Genomic DNA, 21,414 nt, shown 5'->3' with positions numbered 1-21,414 from the left:
CTACGCCCGGCTAAAGACGGGGTTTCACCGTGGTCTCGATCTCCTGACCTCGTGATCCGCCCGCCTCGGCCTCCCAAAGTGCTGGGATTACAAGCGTGAGCCACCGCGCCCGGCCATAAATTTAATATTTATGAAGCACCTTCCATACACCAGATTCTGCACATGCCTGACCTCAGAGCCCTGTTGTCTGCCCTACTTCCTGGGTGAGGAGGGATCTGATGCCCAGAGAAGCCAAGTAACCAGTCCAGAGTTGCCCAGCTAAGGAGCAGCTGGATTTGAACCCAGGCTGCTTTGCCTCCAGTGCCTTAAGCCCCCTGTGGGCCTAGCCTGGTGCAGGCCCATGCCCTGGGACTCATGTCTGATCTGGTCCTGGCTTTTCTGAGCTGACGCAGAAGTCACCTCCTGGATAATTCTGACATTCTCCATTACCTAAGGAGGGGGATGATGGTGGTCACACAGCCTCCTAATTTATCAAGACTCTGCCCCTTATGCCCAACCACCATTTCTTCCTCTCCCCAAGTCAGATAACTTAGTTTTTGCTTATTCCCACTCACAGGCTGCCTCGTCCAGGAAGTCTTCCCAGATGCACTCTGCTTGTTATGGCGGATCCCTTTTCTAACTCTTCCAGTATTGGTGAGTGTAGTGAGCATAGTGAGTATTTGACTACGTTCTACTGTATTGTCATTTCCTGCAACCATTCATTCACATAGTCAATTACCATTTATTAATGATTATTATTTTATTTCTCCAGCTTTAAGATGAACTTTTTTTTCTTCTTGACATTTTGAAACTGGGATCTAGTACATATATAATGCCCATTTTTATTTGCTCCGGCACTTAGGAAGGCTGAGGCAGGCAAATCACTTGAGGTCAGGAGTTCGAGACCAGCCTGGCCAACATGGCAAAACCCTGTCTCTACTAATAATATAAAAATTAGCTGGGCATGGTGGTGCGTGCCTATAGTCCCAGCTACCCAAGAGACCAAGGCACAAGAATTGCTTGAACTTGGGAAGTGGAAGTTGCAGTGAGCTGAGATCACACCACTGCACTCCAGCCTGGGTGAAGAGTGAGACTCCATCTCAGAAAAAGAAAGAGAAATACTCTAATGAAATGGATGCTGCCTCTTATAATGGATGGCATTTTCAGACTGTGGAAATAAAACCCTGTGCCTAGCCCTGTGCCAGGTGTTGGAAGGATTGGGGGAAATCAGACAGACTTTTACTTTGCTTTCTGCTCCCTGAAAACTTACTGTCTAGTGCAGAGTATATTAAGAAAGCACCCTTCAGCTGGGCATAGTGGCTCATGCCTGTAATCCCAGCACTTTGGGAGGCTGAGGCAGGCAGATCATCTGAGGTCGGGAGTTCAAGACCAGGCTGGCCAACATGGTGAAACCCCGTCTTTACTAAAAATACAAAAAATTAGCTGGGCATGGTGGCGGGCACCTGTAATCTCAACTACTTGGGAGGCTGAGGCAGGAGAATCGCTTGAACCTGGAAGGCGGAGGTTGCAGTGAGCCGAGATGGCACCATTGCACTCCAGCCTGGGCAAAAAGATCGGAACTCCATCTCAAAAAAAAAGACAGAAAAAAAGAAAGCACCCTTCTTTCTAATTCCCAAAACTCTCAATTCTCACTTGTTAACTCTTTTACACTTTTACTTAACCCTCTGAATTCTCATGGCCAAAAATGTGATCCTCTCTTTCTAGGAATGGGGTGATTTTAGTGAAGGGAAGAGGTTATGGACATTAAGTGTTTATGTTCTGCCAGGCCTTGTCCTAAGATTTATCACGTATTACCTCATTTAATCCTCACCACAACCTAATAAGGCGAGTGCTACTGTAATCACTACCAGTTTGCAGATGATGAAAGGAGGCTCAGAGACATTAAGTAACTGGCCCAAGGCCACACAGCCAGTGAGTGACAGAGCTGGAGTCAAATTCAGGCAGGTCTGGCTCCAGAGACCTCACCCCTAACCTCAATTCTTTCGACCCTTCCTTCATCCTCCCCCACCATACCTGTGAGCTCCAGGCCCATCACAAAAAGGAGGGTCAGAAGCTCATCTTCCATCAACAGTGCAGGGGAGAGACAGCCCCAAGGAGAAAATGGAAGCAGACGGTCTCCCAGAGGGGCTGTAATCAAAGGTGTCATGTAGAGAAAGCTGGAAGAGCCAGAGAGCTCCATCAGGAGGTTGCCCTGGAGCTCTATGTCTAGTGACTAGTCTGTAGGAGACCTCTCCTTTGGCGGGATGTCCAGTGCCAAGTCTCCAGGGCCAGCTTCAAGGACAGTTTATGGTTCATGCACCCCTCTATAGGGGCGGCCAGCGGGCTAGGGATGGTCAGCAAAACTCCCTATCTCTGTGCCGGCACATCTGTTGCCATGGTAACTCCTCTCAGGCATCACCTGGTTCTGGGTCTGTTTCCCAGGCTCAGTGTTGGGGTAGGTAAGACTGAGGCTGGTTTTGGGGTCGAGGCACAGGGCTGGTGCTGGTGTTGGGGAAGAGGCACAAGGGCCATTTCTCATGCAGACCACCCGCGGTGGTGGCAGGGGGTCGGGGAGCACTGAGCGAGGCATCTGTATTCCTGCCTTCTAAGCCCAGAGCAACAGGGGACAAAACCCTGTGTTGAGTACATTTGAGAAGAGACCTCCTCCCTAGAGAATCTCCTCCCTACACCCCTCAGGCTAACGGTTGGGGCCCTGTACATTCCACTTTCCCGGTGATTCTCCTGCTGGCTCCGTTTCTTGCCGGCACTCAGATGCACTCACTACCATCTCCTTGTAGACTGTTGTCCTCCTAACGGGGCTCCCTGTCTGGCAATCTGTCCTCACGGATCCATCCTCTACAGGTGAGCTTGATTTATCTATTTATATAGAAACAAAGTCTCACTCTGTCGCCCAGGCTGGAGTGCAGTGGTGCCATCATAGCTCACTGTAACCTTGAATTCCTGGACTCAGTGATCCTCCCACCTCAGCCTCCCGAGTAGCTAGGACTACAGGTTTGTGCCACCACACTTGGCTAATTATTTTATTTTTGTAGAAATTGGGGTCTTGATCGTTGCCCAGGCTGGTCTCGAACTCCTGGCCTCAAGCCATCCTCCTACCTTTCACTTTTGAGTAGCTGGAACTATAGTTGTGCACTGCCACGCCAAACTAATTATTATTATTATTTTTTTTTTTGAGAGACAGGATTTTGCTGCATTGCCCTGGCTACTCTTGAACTTCTGGCCTCAAGTGAACCTCCCACCAAGGCCTCCCAAAGTGCTGGGATTAAAGGCATGAGCCACTGCACCTCATTGCAGGTGTGTTTTCTTGAGCCAAAGGCCTCCACTTGCCCTGTGCTTCCCTACTGCTTCCCCAAGCACTGGCCCATCCAGGCCTCCTCCACTCACTCCAGGCCACATCCATGCCGTGGGCAACGTGACGCCCATCAGGCCCAGGAAACACTGGAAATCAGTGAAGCAGGGAGCAAAGGTCGGGGTGAGGCCAACTCTTTTTGGTGTCAAAGGAGATTATGAGTCCGGCTCTCAAAGTTGAGGGCTGGGGCCAAAATCAGCCTGTGATCCCAAGTGGGATGAGTTCAGAGGTCACCAACTGGCTCCTTTGTGTGTCAATATTAACATGAGAGTAACCTAATTGGGGTGGGTCAGCCGGTGGCCAGAGCCAGGACACACATCAGGAGAAGAGAAAGGGCCCGATCATGCCCCAGGCAGTGTTGGGTGCTTGGCATAAGCCGGCTCATTCATTATAATAATATTACTACTAATAATACTAATACAGGAGTAGTAGAAGAATAGCAGTAGCCACATACATTGAGTATCTATTAAGTTCAGGCTTGGTGGCTGGCACTTAATTCATTAAACGGCCTCATCGTTCCAACCTCTCTAAGAATTAGATTCTGTTGCTACGTCATCCTACAGTCAAGGAAACTGAGGCTCTAAATGGTAAACCAGTGAGCCGCGTTCACACAACGCGAACGGAGGAGCAGAGACTTGGACCCAGCCAGTCTGTCTCCTCACAACACAGGGATGACATCTCCGTTTTATTGACGAGGAAAGCAAGTCTTTGAGATGGATCAAGGCTGTCCAAAGCCACACAGCTAGTCAGTGACGGGGCTGAGTTACAAACCCAGGTAGGTCTTCTCCAGAGCCCACAATATCCTTATTTTATTTTATTCTTTTCCTGTCTCAAGAAAAGAATAAAAGGCTGCAGTGCCTTTCATACCTCAAATGCTCAGTAGCCTCGTGAATAAAATGGAGATATTAATATCCCCCTCAGTGTAGATGCAATATGAAAATATGTGTTAAACCCTTGCACATGCTGTTCCTTCTGCACAGAATGCTTTTCTTTGTTAAAATTAGCATCTTCTTTGTTAACCTAACATCTAACCTGCACTCTAGGCTGGAGTACAGTGGCATGATCATGGCTTACTGCAGTCTTGAACTCCTGGGCTCAAGTGATCCTTCCACCTCAGCCTCCTGAGTAGCTGTGATGACAGATGTGTGCTAACCAGTCCTGGCTAATTTTTTAATTTTTTTTTATAGAGACAGGGGTCTCACTATGTTGCCCAGGCTGGTCTCAAACTCCTGGCCTCAAACAATCCTCCTGTCTAGGCCTCCTGAGTCACTGGGATTACAAGTATGACCCCCCACACCCAGCCTTTATCTCATTCCTTTTAAGCTCATCTCTTCTATGGGTTCTTTGAAGGCCACTTGTCCTCCTGTGTGCCACTGTTCCTGCCTTCCTGGACCTAAGGGAACAGTGACTGTCCATTGGCTGATGGATGAAGACCTGCCATCTGCATGGCTCAGGCTAGTCATATAGAGACCAATGCTCATCTCCATTGGTTTTGGGTACAATGAACCCACGTGGACCCTTGCTGGAATCATAGCATCCTAGTAATTTCAGATGCTCACTTCTGTGTAGGCTGAGTCCAAAGAAACTCTACTTACCTAAATTTTTTTTTTCAATTTTTAATTTTTATCTTTGGAGACAAGGTCTTGCTCTGTCACCCAGGCTGGAGTGCAGTGACAGGATCCTGGCTCACTGCAGCCTCTAACTCCTGGGCTCTAGCCATCTTCCTACCTCAGCTTCTCAAGTAGCTAGGACTACAGGGATGCACCACCACACCCAGCTAATTTTTAAATTTTTTTTGTAGAGATGGGGGCCTCGCTATGTTGCCCAGGTTGGTCTCACCCTCCTGGGCTCAAGCAATCCTGTCATGGCCTCCCAAATCACTGGGATTATAGGCCTGAGCACCCAACCTCCTAAAACTTCTGATTAGAGTCTAGTGCAATAGCAGTTAATGCATTGACCATTTCTCAAAGGCCTGCTCTGTGCAGGGTACTGGAGACATAGAGGTGAGTAGAAACTGACACTTCCCTGTCCCCCTGGAACTTACATTCTAGTGGGGGAGGTGGACATTAATCACATAGTCATGCCTAGAATGACACATTGATTTTTTAATGAAAGCTCCAGAGGATGGGACAATTTCACAGAGCAACCGGCCTTGGCCAACGAGGTTAGGGAGATAGCTCTGACAAAATGACTCTTGAGCTGAGACTCTGAAGATGAATAGATACTAAGTCAGCAAAGAAGAGAAGGAAGAGCATTTTGTGCAGAAGGAACAGCATGTGAAAAGGTTTAACAAACATTTTCCTGTTTCATCTGCACTGTGAGGGGAGACATTAATATCCCCAATTTACAGATGAGGCTACTGAGACTTTGAGAGATGAAAGGCCTTGCCCAAGGGCTTCAGATCTGGAGGGAGCAGCAGGAATTTGATCCAAATCTGCCTGCCTCGGCCTCAGCAGTCTGATGCCATGTTTTGACACTCTCTTCCACACTGGTGCTTAAAAATAGCATCACATGGCCGGGTGCAGTGGCTCACACCTGTAATCCCAGCATTCTGAGAGGCAGAGGCAGGTGGATCACTTGAACTCAGGAGTTCGAGACCAGCCTGGCCAACATGGTGAAACCCCCGTCTCTACCAAAAATACAAAGATTAGCTGGGCGTGGTAGCACATGCCTGAAATCTCAGCTACTTAGGAGGCTGAGGCACGAGAATCGCTTGAACCCAGGAGGCAGAGGTTGCACTGCCAGATTGTGCCACTGCACTCCAGCCTGGGTGACAAAGCTAGACCATGCCACACACACACACAAAATATGGTATCACATGATGATGGAAGGAAAGCTGCTTTTGGGAAAAAAAAATAATGCAAACGGGCCAGACATTTGTGTCAGACAGAGCTTTTTAAGTTGCTGTAGTAGAAACCCAACTCACACTGACTTAAGCAAAAAAAAAGGAAATTTATTGTCTCATGTAACAAGAATCCAGGAATGGAAGACATTAGGCACAGCTGGACCCAGAGGCTCAAAGAAGACCATCAGGGCTTTGTGTGTGTGTCTCTCTTCCCCTGATCCTGCTTCCTGGGTGTTAGCTTCCTTCTCAAGTCCCACGAGATGGCCCCCGGAAGTCTCTTGCTTACCCCTTCCTCGCTGTTAGCAGTTGCAGAATTTTAAGAGACTTCTCTTTTCCAGCCACTCCAGGGAAATGTCCCTGGGTTGGCTCCGATTGGACCGACTTGGTCATGTGCCCATCCCAAAGCCAATCAGTGTAGTTAGAGAGCTGAAATGTTCTAATTGACCAAACGTTGGTCACATGCCTATCCTGGAACCAATCAATGAGGCCAGGGGCTGGACTCCTTTGGTGGGTGCTGCCTCATGTGATCACCCTTGTATCTGAAGATGGTTCAGCCTCACCCAAGCTCTATGGACTGAGCATGTAGGAAAATAGGAACAAGGAATAGGGAATGCTGGAAAAGAAAAAAAAAAAGACGGGACCCACAAAAAACTCAAAATAGAAAAGGCAGCCAGGCGTGGTGGCTCACGCCTGCAGTCCCAGCACTTTGAGAGGCTGAGGCAGGTGGATCACTTGAGGTCAGGAGTTCGAGACCAGCCTGGCCAACATGGTGAAACCCCGTCTTTACAAAAAATACAAAGATTAGCTGGGCGTGGTAGTACATGCCTGTAATCCCAGCTACTCGGGAGGCTGAGGCACGAGAATCGCTTGAACCCGGGAGGCAGAGGTTGCAGTGAGCCAAGATCACGTCACTGCACTCCAGCCTGGGTGACAGGGTAAGACTCCGTCTCAAAAAAAAAAGAGTTTCGGAAACAGGATACCATGAAATAATTAATTGCTTGCCTCCTGAGGCTCTGTCCACGACTCCCAGATATCTACTTCTGAAACTGCCAGTTCTCCGTCTGGATGGTTTCTCTACCTCCTCTGGCAAATAGAGATCATTCTAATACCAACCTTACAGACTTCAGGGGTCGTGTAAATCAATAAATTAAGCCCAATACATAGGCACATAGCATTATATCAGTGTTAGTGTTATGAGCTTTATCATGCCCATTTTGCAGACACATAACCTGAGGCTGAGAAAGAAAACACAGCTTGCTTTAGGCTACGTAATGGGTGGTGGAATCAGACGCGGCCAGATGTGGGTCTTCAAAGCCTGAGCTTTGTCATCTCACCTCTGGAAGGGTAAATCTATGTTGTTTGTTGTGGTTTTTCCTTTAGCTGCTTGGGCCAATTCATACAATGGATGCATTTATGCACACCTCATTTTAATCCAATTCTGATTAGAAGATCCCTTAGACATGGATTCATCCACACATAGGTAAGCCAAGGGAATGTATCCATCACTAGAAATTAATCATGTGTTCTACTGTGCCCTACATGAGAATCAGAATCATCAGGTCTAGCAGGTAACTGGGATGGGAGCACAAGGCAGGGATGCAAAGGAGACATCCCACGTAAGGCACTTTCAGAAAATTGCTCTAAGTGCTTCTAAAGGCCATTACAATGGCTACTCTTTCTTGAGTACCTACTGTGTGCAAAGTACATTAACACAATCTCATCAAATCTTCCAGCAGCCATATGAGGGAGGTATTATCATGCACATTTTAGAGATGAGGAAACAGAGGTTCAGAGAAGTGAGGTGACTTAGGCAAAGTTGCAGTTACATGGTGGAGCCAAGATTGGAACTCAGGTCTATTTCCAACTGACTCAGGAATCAATGTCATAACCCTGACCTTCCATCTTCTCTTAGGACGTCCTATGGTTTACATAGCTGGCTCTTGATTGATTAATGCTTAAACGGGTTCTGGTTTTTCAGCAGGGCTGGGTATTTGCGCGACTCCAAGAATGGACCGTTCCTTAAAGTTTGGGCCTCTGGCATCTCTCTTGCCTCACCTGGTCCCGCTCCTGTTTTTTTTTTGAATAACAGGCAATATGTTGATTCAACAAGCATTTACTGAACACCTGAGATCTTAAATTAGACTCCCTTTCTAGGAAGAGCCTTAGAGCCTTAGGATTCACATGAAGTCTTTCACGGAGGCTGTGTTTGCAGGAGAAACCCGTGAGAGGTTAGGGAAGCAGGGCAGAGCAGGAGAAGACTCTGGGCAGATGTGATTGTAACTAGAGTCCAACCTCAGTCAGATCCCATAGGGAAGTGTGGGGTGTTACTGGTCCCACAGAGTTGTCCCCAACCCTGAGGCCAAGGGCTGGCCTTTTGTACCCCTGTATTAAACAGCATTGGCTGTGGGCTGCTTTAGGGGCTGCATGTGGCAAAACTTCCTACTCAGTGGCAGCTCCCATTAGCAGAGCTCTGGTTCCTTCTCTGGACAGCCTAGAGGAACAGTGAGGGACAGGTGCATGAGTAAAGAGATCTGAGTGGGATACCAGCAGCATTTACTATGCCTACTATGTCTTGGGCACTGTTTGCCCTTGTGGTATTACCTACATCATCCAGAAGGGCTATCATTTGCCTAACATTTTAGACATGTGGTCAAACGGAATTCTCCCTACAATCCTATGAGGCAGATACAGCCCATTTAACAGATGAGAAAGATGAGACTCAAGGAGATGTTGGTATCAGAGTTGAGAAAAACACAAAGCCCATCTTCTGTCCCTGAGTCTGGTCCACAGGTCTGGGCAGCTGCCTGCTGTGCTGTCCTCCGCCTTTGAGAAGGTCAGCAGGGAGGCAGAGACCCAGCCAGCAGCAGGCAAGAGCTGTAGCCGAGGACGGCTTTAATGGCCCTGGCATTGGCTGACATTTGGGTTTTACTCTCTGTGGGAAGTGCTCTAATTACTCCTGTTCATTCAGAAGTCCAACTTAACTACTGCTTGGGTTTTATGGAGTGCTTTGGGGTTGCCATTTCTTGAGACCACGATGGTGACAGGGAGACTTGCCTCTTTCCGAGTCTCCAGTGGCGGCTCGCATGTGGACCATTTACAAGCCAGATGCTGGAGGAGCCTCTTTGATCTTTTCTCTCTGTGCCAGGCACATCATGCACAGCTCTGCCACCCTCCCAACCATCCTAGGAGGTAGGTTCAACAAATCCACCCCATTTGGCAGATGAAAAACCTGAGGTCCAGGGAGGGTAAATGGTTGCCCCAGCTCCCGGAGCTAGGAAGTCTGACGTCAGAGCCTGGATGGTCTCGACCGCTTGGCATCATGGTCTCAGTCTCTCTGACAGCCCTCAGCTCCGACAGGGAGAACTCTTCTCAATACCCTTGCTAGGTCTGCAAGGAAGATACTGAGAGCCCCACTTGGTAGGTGGGGAAACTGAGTCAAGAAGCCATAGAGCAAAGAGGTGAAAAGCATAGGCCACAATGAAGTTAGACTATCTGGTTGGTAGCCTAGCCTCCCTACGCACCAGCTGTGTAACGTTGTGCACCTCTCTGGACCTCTGTTTTTCATCTGTTGGGAGAATGAACTGTAAGGACAACAAACGGAGAATGGAAAGTTCTTGGCACCTGTGGCGATTGCTAGGGTAATGAGTCCAGGGTGAGTTTGGGGCACTATTTTATGTCACCACCTCTCCGGCTCTATGCTCTACCTGACCCCCACCTTAGTTCCTGGGTCTTTGCCCCAAAAAGCAACTGCTCTTAAGAAACTCTCTCACTTCAACAAGTGTCCTGAGTTCTTGTGACTGGAGACTGCCATGATTTCTGCCTTTGGGGAAAAATATCATGCAGGGAACAGATACAGGAGTTGCTTCCAGGGAAAGGGGGGAGGGGTTTCTCAGTCTCGTGTTAGAGACATGTTAGTTTCTCATCACATGTTCGACAAGAAGGAATTGCCTTATCCAATGGTCCCCTCCCCATGCCCCATTTTATAGGTGGGGAAACTAAAATGGCATCAATAAATATTCATTGATGAATGAATGAATGAATGAGTCGCATGTGAAAACAGGAGGCAACACCTGCCAAGCCCTAGGCCAAAGGCTGGGATCTGGCAGTGAGCAGAGCTGCCTGGTAAGGTGACTCAGCCTGTGTTCTGCAGACCTTTGTGGATGCTGGTCACTTATCATGAGGTGGCAGGTGCCTCTAGAGTGGCCCTATGTCTAGGACACAGTCTTTGCTCCCAAGGAGTCCATGAATGGCTAGTAGAGACAAAAGATGACCATTCCACGTGATAAATGAAATACAGTTGGCTCTCCATATATCCATGGTTTCATATCTGTGGATTCACCCAACCTTGGATAGACAATATTTAAAAACAAAACAAATGCCAATATACAATTTTAAAAATGCAAAAAATACAGTATAACAAGTATTTATGGAGTGTTTACATTGCATCAGGTATTATATGTAATCTATATGTAATTTAAAGTATACGGAGGATGCGTGTAAGTTATATGAAAATACTATTCCATATAGTATATGCCTTATATCAAGGACTTGAGCATTCATGGATTTTGGTAACTCTGTGTGTTGCGGGGGAGGGTGGGTGTCCTTGAATGAATTCCCCATGGATATTGAGGGACAATTACAATAACAGTAGGAGGAAGCACCCATTACATGCAAGGCACCACTCTAGGTATTAGTTGCATCTTCTCAGTAACTCTCGAAGATGGTGTTACCATTCCCATTGTATAGATGAGGAAATGGAGGCTCAGAGAGGTAGGTAATATGCCTGAAGTCACACAGGACACAGTTGATATGGAATCCAAACCCAATCTCTTTAGGTCCAGAACTGCTGCGTGGCTGGGACTGGGGACTGCCCACCTCTTCCCTCTGCCCTTGAGGGGAAATGAGTCTCTGAAGAGGTAGGAATGTGAGCCAGCTGAGGTTTCTGCTCTGGAATGTGGTACCCGGATGGGCAGCAGTCAAAGCAAAGCCCATCCAAGCCAGAAGCTTCTTAGCAAACTCCCTCCTCCTCCCCATCTCCTCCTGGGATGGGATTCAAACTGAGCTTAGCCCCTTTGTGTTCCGTCTGGAAAGCAGACATCCTGCCCCCATGGGGGCTCCGGCTTCCATCCCACCCCCTACCTTTACCCAGATTCCAGTGGCTTTCAGTGCCCCACCAGGCCTTCTAGACAACTGACATTTTACACCGCCCCAAGCTTTCCCCTGTGGTCAGCGCCAAGCAGCGGTAACAGGATTAACCCCATGGAGGCAGATCACTTAATTAAACTTTGGGAGGAAGAAGGCTGTCTCCTCATCACAGCTCTAGGGGAAGGGGAGGGGGCTTCTAATGGGCCAAGTTGAGGGGTTGTGTCCCCCTGCAGTTAATACTGGCTCAACCAGTGGCCGAGAACATCCACCCATCATCTTCTACCTGTACACCCATCCAACAGTCACTGACAGCCTCACCTGTGCCCTGGCATGTGTTATCACTAGGGATAGATCAGTGGTGGACCCAACTGGCTTCCCTCTATCCACTCTTCCCACCTTTTGCCAACCCCGTAGTTCATTCCTCACACAGCAGCCAGAGAGATCTGTATGAACCATAGAGGGATGGTGTCTCTGCCCTGCTTAAAACCTTCCATGCCTTCTGTGGCTCCGGCTCTCCCCCATCTCCATGTTCTCCCCTTGACATGTGACTTAGACTCCACTTTTTGATGGGAGGAGCTTCAATTTCCCCACCCCTTGAACCTGGGCTGGATTTGGTTTGACAAATAGAATTTTGCAGGAGTGACACTGTGACAATCCCAAGACCTTGTGGCTTCCATGCTTTCTTACTAGTAGCCCTGCTTCCACTTAGAGAATAAGCCTAGGCTGGAGGATGAGTGATCACATGGGTGAGAGCCAGGTCCCCCCAGCAGGGCCATTCTAAACCCACTGCCAGGAAGCTGACCCTCAAACAAGTGGGAAAGGCCAGCTTAGATCAGCAGAGCCACCTATGTGACCCCTAGCTGACCACAGAAGCATGACAGGGCCCAGACAAAGCCAGAAGGACTATGACACCTAGACTCACGAACTAATACTTAATGCTTATGGTTTTAAGCCACGGAATGTTGGGGTAATTTGTTTTGCAGCATTATTGTAGCACTCACTGACTGACACAGTCTCCCTTTGCTTTTTGTATTAAAGCCAACCTCCCCCTTGATCTCAGCTCTTCCCACTCCTCCCCTCTCTCACTCTCACCCCCTCACTCACTTTGCCCAGTTTTTTTGCATTCATTTTCTTATAAGAATCTCCCTTTTTCCTGCTTCCTGGTCTCCCTGACCATCCAATCTGGCACATGATAGGTCCTCAATAAATATTTGTTGAGTGAATGAATGAATGAATGAATGACTCAGTTGATAAATGAACAGACACCATTACTCATTGTTCTTATGGGGTTTATCACCCAGTGGAGGAGATGATGTTACCAGATCACAGACTCAACCTGGCACAAAGGAGAGTGTCTAAGGAGGGAACAGTCAGGTTATCGAGAAAGGCTTCCCCAGGGAAAGGACATCAGAGCTGGGATCTGAAGGACCAGTAAACATCAATTAGGTACAATGGGCAGGGAAGGGCATTTCAGGAAAAGAGGACAGCAGGTGCCAAGGCCCTAAGACAGGAGGGAGTGTAACAAAGTCAAAGAAATGAAGAGAAGCGGCCAGATGCAGTGGCTCACACCTGTAATCCCAATACTTTGGGAGGCCAAGGTGGGCGCATCACTAGGTCAGGAGTTCGAGACCAGCCTGGCCAATACAGTGAAACCCCATCTCTACTAAAAATATAAAAATTAGCTGGGCGTGGTGGTGGGCGCCTGTAGTCACAGCTACTAGGGAGGCTGAGGCAGGGGAATCACTGGAACCCAGGAGGCAGACGTTGCGGTGAGCAGAGATCACGCCACTGCATTCTAGCCTGGGTGACAGAGTGAGACTCCTTCTCAAAATAAATAAATAAATAAATAAATAAATAAATAAATAAATAAATAAGAGAAAAGGAAAAGAAAAAAAAATGAAGAGAAGCTGGAGAAGGGGATTTTGATTTTTTTAAAGCAAAAGGAGATTTTAAAGCTCCAAAGGATGGTCACCCCTTCCTTCCCCTGCATATGCACCCCCACCTTGGGAAGTTTGGGGCTATTTCATTAGTATTTTCCCACTCTTTCTCTTACGACAAATGGGGGACCTGAATTACTAGGAAGCAGAAGATCCTAGGGTTTAGCTAACTACCCTCAAAACTTCTCCCAGGATTTGCTAGACCCAATTTCTTCCATTTGGGCTCAAATCTTCCAGACAAGGCCATCAGAAGCCCAAGGTGGAGCCAGTAACCTCGGAAGCTCCCATTTATGGGGCTCATAGCAACTGCCTGGTATTGTGCTAAGGATTTTACAAACACTTTTATCTCAGACTTCAGGACTTTCCCAGTCATAAAAAAAACTAGCACTAAAGCAGCTATTTTCTTTCTTCTTATGGGGCCTGAATGGCAATTAGCTTTTATCACAAAAGCAACTCTATTTGATTTAATGGCTACCTAAGGTGGGAAAGATTGTCTTGAGTGATTAGTAATGTCTGCCTTGGTACAGGAAGGGAACTTGCATAATGTGTGCTCCGCATTTGCCATTTTGCTTTAGGTCGTGCCCTAGTAGTTCCTCAAAATCTCAGCTTGGTATGTAAGCCAACTCTTGAAGGTCAACTCTGCACTGACCAGCCAGGGAAAGAGTAAAGGCATTCCCACCAGGGAAAACTTCAAGGAACAAGTTTTCGGAGGGCCACAAGGCAGGACGGTGGGGCAGCAGGCAGTGACAGGAGGCATGCACTTGGAAGGGCAAGTCCAGGACAGATCAGGGAGGGAGGACGTCCAGGGCTGGCTTAAGGAAATGATTGGGAAACTGATTCAGCTTTCGGAATTGCCTGTGTTTTCCTGCAATCATGATGCTCATATGCACAACTGGGGTGATTTCAGCTTGACAGAGTGCTGATCTGGGTGGGTTTCTCATGCTATGGTTTTGTTCCATTAGACCAGGGGTCAACAAACTGTGACCCATGGGCGAAATCTGGCCTGTGGCTTGTTTTTGTAAGTATGTGTTATTGGAACACAGTCACACCATTTGTTTACATACTGTTTATGGCTGCTTTACTCAACTCTGCTACAATGGCGGAGTTGAGTCATTGCAGCAAAGACCATCTGGCCTGCAAAACGGCAAATACTATCTAGCCCTTTATTGAAAGAGTTTGGAGAACCTCCAGTCATCACTATACTAGGCAGGTCACACACAGCATTGCTAATCCCCCCCAGCAACCCTGAGAGGTATTGCAACCTGCTCATTGCAGATGGGGAAACTGAGGCCCAAGGAAGTAAAGTGACTTGCCAAGGGTCACACCATGGGTGATAGATCTAGGACTCTAACTAGATTTGTTTGATGATAAATTCTGCTTTTTTTTTTTTTTTTCAAGTTCTCACTTTAAAAATTCTTGAGAGCTTTTTAGACACATGAGAAATGACAACTCCAAGGCATTACCCACTGTCAATTTGCGGCAGCGAGAATATGGGTGGCGGTTGGTCGTTCCTTTGTCATTTTCTGTTATTTCTCCTATTACTACTATTGAGTGATTACAAGGTGCCAGATACTTTATCTATCATTCTTAGTTTGTCCTCACAATAGCCCTATGAGATATGGTGCGTTATTATCCCCAGATTACAAATAGGGAAACTGAGGCACAGACAGGGGTTGCAATTTTCACAGGTCCTCTTAGGATGGCACTGGGATTTGAACCCTGGCTTTTTCTGGTCCCTGCCTGCAGGCTTCGTCTGTCTTTGGAGAACATTGATCCTGTTCCTCCCATACCTTTGTTTTCATGGTCCAGATTCTCCGAAATGTTCCCATCTGTTATCTCTTATGTGTGTGTGTGTCGTGAGGGAAGGGGTGCAGGTGGTGAGTGCAGGAGGGCTTTATTATCCCTGTTTTCTTAATAGGGAAACTGAGGCCCAGAGGGGGGAAGTCGGCCTGAGTAGCTGGGACAGGAGGGCAGGGCTCTATGCGTGGCTCAGTCCTTCCTCCCGCCCTTCGATCAGAGCTAAGCGCCATCCTCTCCCCTCCCTCCCGCGGCCCCCCTCCTCCAGACTCATCCCCCCCAGGGAGAGCCGAGGAGGACAGTGATGGATTTGGGCCAGCCTTCATTTTCATTCTCGATCCCTGCATCTCGCGCTCGCTCTCCCTCCCTCTCCACTTCTCCTCCTGCAGACGGATGACAAGTGAGAATGTCTGTGACCCAGAGAAATTATCTTCCCTTCTCTTTCACCGCATAATTTTCTGCCCTCTCGTCTGGACAAGCCTGGGTGATTTTTAGCTACAAAAAAGGGGGAAAATTATCATTCAGGAAAAAAAAAATAGAAGGAGGCTCCTAGCTATCCCACAGACAGGCTGTCTTCTGGGTGAAAATGAGAATCTCCTGTCTTGTGAACTTGGTGGGGGACTTTGCAGGGGGTGTTCACACCGCAGGATGACTGTGAGCACCCTGGAGGGCCAGGCCCATGCCCCAGCAGATTCTAGAGGCTTGAGGCCCCTGCACATTTTTTCTGGGAGTACCCCAATGTCTACCACATGTGGGTGCATACCTGGAGGACTTCATGGGGGAGGCAGCACAGTCATGAGGCCCCCGTGATTCCCTTGCATCACCTCACTCTCCAGCCCTGTGCCTAGGACCTGGCAACTTTTCCCCAGCCTGTGGCTTTCTGGAAGTTTCTTTCTCCCTCCCCACCAATCACATACACCTGCATGCCCAGACACTACGCTACACGCTCAGGGCCTGCTCCATAGGTCGACATGCTAAGTCTCATTATTTCTAAAAAAATCTCTTTTATTTTTCTGATTTAAAATTTCAAACATTACAAGAAAAGGTTTAGCAAGTAAAGGTCCATCTTTTTTCTCAACCCTTTTAGTATAACCACTGCTAATGGGTTGGTATCTGTTTTGCCAGACTTTCCCATGCAAACATCATGATTATAAAAAGGTACACACACATGCATACGCGCACGCACGTGCACACACACACACACACACACACACGATTCACTGAGTTGCTCACCCAGCACTGCCATTTTCTGTGTGACCTTACGCAGGTTGCTCAACCTCTCTGAATCTGCTTCCTCATCTGTAAAACAGACACAGTTATAGACTGTAGGTTGTAGGGAAAACTGAATAAATTAACACATGTAATGTGCTTAGAACAGTGCTGAGAACATAGAAAGGATAGAGGAAGAGCGTTGGAATACACTCTCCCTAGCCCCAGCACTTTAATCAGCCTAGCCTCTCTTTGTTTTACATATTATGAATTGTTTAGGAAAATAGGTTCTCCTGCTTTAAACAGCACACACACACACACACACAGACACACACACACACACCAGTTGTAAAGCTGCTAGCACTGGGGTCTGAGCAAGGCTGTGGTTAGCAGACTAAGCTGGTGTACTCCTACTGTGTGACCTTGGATGAGTGACTTTGCCTATCTGGGTCCCAGTTTCGCCATCTATAAAATGGGAATAATAATAGCACGGAGGGCTCTTGTGAGGAGTAACTTAGCTAAAGTGTGTAAAATAGACAGCAGTGTCTGACATACCATAAGGATTGCCCCCAAATGGTAGCTGTTGTTGTTATTAATTAGCTATGAACATGACTTTGCATTGAATGGATTAGAGGGGGTGTGTACTTATTCAGGGCCTAGAAGCAACTATGACCTCCCTCTTTCCCAACCCTTGCTGTCACTTTGGGGTCAGAGATGGGCCTCATAGGGTTAGTGAAACCTCTGAAATTATGCGCACGCACACCCCTTTTGCATCCACTAAAAACGGTTTTCTTCTCAGGCAAAGATCTTTCTCTTTCATCAGATACTCAAAGTGGTCATTAACCCAAGAGAGTTAAGAACCCCTGAGGCTTAACACAGGCTCTCTGCTTCCTGCAAAGATCTGCTTTTCTACTAAGGAGAAGCCAGAGTTTGAATCTCTAAGCAGTGTTCTGAGGACTCTTGATGGTCCCAGAAATCCTTCCAGGGAACCTGGGCGGCTTCTCCCTTTCCCACCTCGTATTTTTGTACAACTAGATTTTCTTCATATGCCTCAAGCAAAACAACAGGTCGCAAAAGTGGGTTTAAGAATCCAAGTGTTGCTGGGAGCGGTGGCTCATGCCTGTAACCTGAACACTTTGGGAGGCCGAGACAGGTGGATCACTTCAGTTCAGGAGTTCAAGACCAGCCTGGGCAACACAGTGAGAACCTGTTTCTACTAAAAATACAAAAAATTAGCCAGGTATGGTGGCTTGTGCCTGTGGTCCCAGCTACTGAGAAGGCTGGAGTGGGAGGATCACTTGAGCCTGGGGGCGGAGGTTGCAGTGAGTAAGCTGAGATCATGCCACTGCACTCCAACCTGGGTGACAGAGTGAGATCCTGTCTCCAAAAAAAAAGAAAAACAAAAAAGAATCCAGGTGTTTTCTATTAAGCCAGACATTTGCAAAAATGTAGAACAATGCCACTCTGCAACCTCCGCCTCCTGGGTTCAAGCAATTCTCCTGCCTTAGCCTCCTGAGTAGCTGAGATTATAGGTGCCCACCACCACGTCTGGCTAATTTTTTGTATTTTTAGTAGCGATGGGGTTTCACCATGTTGGCCAGGATGGTCTCAAGCTCCTAACCTCAGGTAATCTGCCCACCTTGGCCTCCCAAAGTGCTGGGATTACAGGTGTGAGCCACTGCCTGGCCCTCCTCATTAAATTTTTATTTTTAGAAAATTATTAGCTTTCTATAAAATATGTTATGTTAATATATAATGATTTTATAATTATTATTTTAAAATAATTAAGCCTTTTAAATGTCTCAGTTTTAATTTCTAAAACAGTAAATATGGATACATATAGCTTACATAAATAAAAGCTCTTTGAGATCCTCAATATTTTATGAGTGTAAAAGTGTCCTGAAACCGCAAAAGTTTGAGAACTGCTGTTCTTTGGAAACCTACCTGGTTGTGATAGAAGGAGCTGTGACACATCCAGTTCTAACCCAGGGCTTTGGCTATGGGGCATTCTGGGAGATGTGGTAGGCAAGGCAGGCTAGTGGCAGAAAAAGGGGTGGATTAAGGATCAGGCCAGCTGAACAGTAGCCAGAAACAGCCACCCTTAACGGTCATAAAATCAGCAATGGATGTGTAATAATATGGAGAAAATAGTGTTTTGTCCAATTCGTCTCAGGAGAGTCTTGCATGAGGCTGTTACAGGGATAAGTAGTGAGATCCCCAAGAGGCTTTCTCAAGTAACAGTGATGATTGCTAAACTGCCTTGTAAGGACTGTGTACCTAGTAACTAACTGCAAGGCCATTGTTTGCTGAAGAGGTTATGCAAATTTGGGGCCAGAACGGAATTGCTGCAGTTCCTGGAGGAGAGGCTGAACTTTGCCACCAGAGGGCACTCTTTTTTGCCATCTCCCCTAGAAGCTCTCTGCTACCCCTTAAAACAGTGCAGAGCAAATACCTTTACTGGCTTTTAGTTGAAGGCGCAGCAAGTTATTGGTTATACTGGGCAGAAAATGTGGGCTGATTGTAAAGAAGGAGCAAATGGAGAAGCAGGTGAAATCAGCAAAGAGGCAAATCAGGACTCCTGGGCAGGAAAGGGCTCCCTTATTCATCAAGAGTGAGTTTGTGGATCACTCTGTAAGACTCAAGACCCAAGGTGAAAACATGAACTCTCCCATTAGGAAATGATGCTAGCTGAGAAACATCCTCAGGGGCCACAAGGAAGGTGAAAATCCCAAATCTGCTGGGGAAGGAGGCTGGCGATAGGAAAGGAGTTTCCTTGACCAACTAGCATGGATCATTTAATATGGAATGCTTTATCTTTAAGAAATAGATTCAAAAAATTCAAACCCAAAGCTGACTCACATAGAACCTGGCTGTCTTTGCAGGTTGGAGGTAAATAATCAGGATATCGGTCTGCCTTGTTAAAGAGGCTAAAATTCTTCTCCTTTCCTTCTGTCCCTAGTTTTCCCTGAACAAGGAGTGCAGTTACTGCCCACCTGAGGAAATTTTGAATGCTCTTGAAAAGGTTCTGGAATGCAGCTGTGAAGCCAGAGGTATTTCTTTCACAGATGATAAGCTCTGGGGCAGTTAGCCACAAGAGGGGCAAGTCATGCCAGGCTCTGCCAGTGGGAAGGACAGAGGTTTGGGGATTGGGGGGAGCTGTGGATGACTCCCAACTCTCAAATCTTACTTCTAGAACATCCCAGAACATTCCTGTGGTATGTTCTTGGTTCTATCACTGAATCTCCACCAGCCAGGGTTCTGGGAGGAATGAAATGCTAATTGAGGGGGGTTTAAAGGAACAAATGTGTGGATGAGGTTAAGAGACATCAGAAAGGGGAGTGAAGCTACTTGGGACTGGCAGCAGTGGGGAGCCATTACATCTTGTTCTTATAAGGCAAGGTGAAGCAGAAGCTACTGGTTGTCCCCAGGGAGCTCATGATTTCTTAATAGGGTCAATTTCACCCCCAAAAGGGGCAAAAATTGATTATTGGGAGGTGAAACAAATCTTACTCTGTATGTAGAAAGCACAAATATACATACAGCACATAAACAGGAACACAGTATATCTGCAGTATTGTAATTTCATGGGGAGGATGAGTGATTAGAAAAAAGTCTAGAAAGTCTTCTTAGAGGGATGATCATTTTTAAAAAGGTTGGCTGAGTGCAGTGGCTCATACCTGTAATCCCAGCACTTTGGGAGACTGAGGCAGGCAGATTGCTTGAGCCCAGGAGTTTGAGACCAGCTGGGAAACAGGGAAACCCCCATCTCTGCAAAAAATAGAAAAATTAGCTGGGTGTGATGTCGCATGCCTGTGGTCCCAGCTACTCAGGAGGCTGAGGTGGGAGGATCACCTGAGCCCAGGAGGTCAAGGATGCAGTGAGCTGTGATTGCGCCACTGTACTCCAGCCTGGGCAACAGAGTGAGACCCTGTGAAAGAAAGAAAGGAAAGAAGAAAGAAAGAAGAAAGAAAGAAAGAAAGAAAGAAAGAAAGAAAGAAAGAAAGAAAGGGAGAGAGGAGAGAGAGAAAGAAGGAAACAAAGAGAGAGAGAAAGAAGGAGAGAGAGAAAGAAAGAGAGAAAGAGAAAGGAGAGAGAAAGAAGGAAAGAAAGAAATACAGAAAGAGAAAGAGAGAAAGAAAAAAGAAAGGAGAAAGGAAGGAAGGAAGGGGAAAGAAAGGAAGGAAGGGAGAAAGAAGGAAACAAAGAGAAAGAAGGAAAGAAAGAAAAAGAAAAAAGAGAAAGTAGAAAGAAGGAAAGAAAGAAATGCAGAAAGAGAAAGAGAAAGAAAGAAAGCGAGAAAGTGAGAAAGAAAGGAAGGAAGGAAGGGGGATAGAAAGAAAGAGAAAGAAAGAAGAAAGAGAGAAATAAGGAAAGAAAGAAATACAGAAAGAGAGAGAAAGAAAGAAAGGAAGGAAAGGAAGGAAGGAAAGAAGGCCAGCCTCAGCCTCTCAAAGTGCTGGGATTACCACGCCAGGCAATACATGGATGTTTTTCAAAAACTCCCTAGGTGATCTTGATATTTATCTAGGTCCGGTCTGAATCATATGATATGCTTTATAACTATTATCTACCCGTACACGTGTACATTTCTATCCTTCCTGTTTTTTAAACTGAGATATAAATTAGATAATGGACACATGTTGATGAATTTTGACCTAGGTATACACTGTGTACCTATCACCCAGATTAAAATATAGAACGTTTCTCTTCCCCAGAGGCCATTGCTATCCTATTACCACCTTCAGTTTTGCACATTCTTGAACTTCAGGCCAGTGCTGCTGTGGATGCCAATGGTTTCTTTTTCACTGCTGAGCTGTATTCTGTTGTGTGGATATACCACAATTTTGTTATCCATCCTCTGTTGACAGACATTTGGGTTGTTTCCAGTCTTTCGCTATTGCAAATAATGCTGCTATGGACATTTGTATATAGATCCTTTGTCTATATTCTTATTTTAATGACATTTTATTCCTTTCTCCTTTCATGTTATACTCCAAGTCCAATTTTCTTTTTTTTCACATCTGCAACATATTACTTTTTCAAAGAATGGATTTTGAGAGAAAATAACATGGGGCAGAGATACGGAATAGAAAATAAATACAAGGCCAAGTGTGGTGCTCACACCTGTAATC

This window comes from Hylobates moloch, unplaced genomic scaffold (genome assembly GCF_009828535.3).
Source record: "Hylobates moloch isolate HMO894 unplaced genomic scaffold, HMol_V3 SCAFFOLD_12, whole genome shotgun sequence".
NCBI lineage: Eukaryota > Metazoa > Chordata > Mammalia > Primates > Hylobatidae > Hylobates > Hylobates moloch.
The sequence above is the reverse complement of the archived record's forward strand: the minus strand, read 5'-3'. Positions refer to the sequence as shown.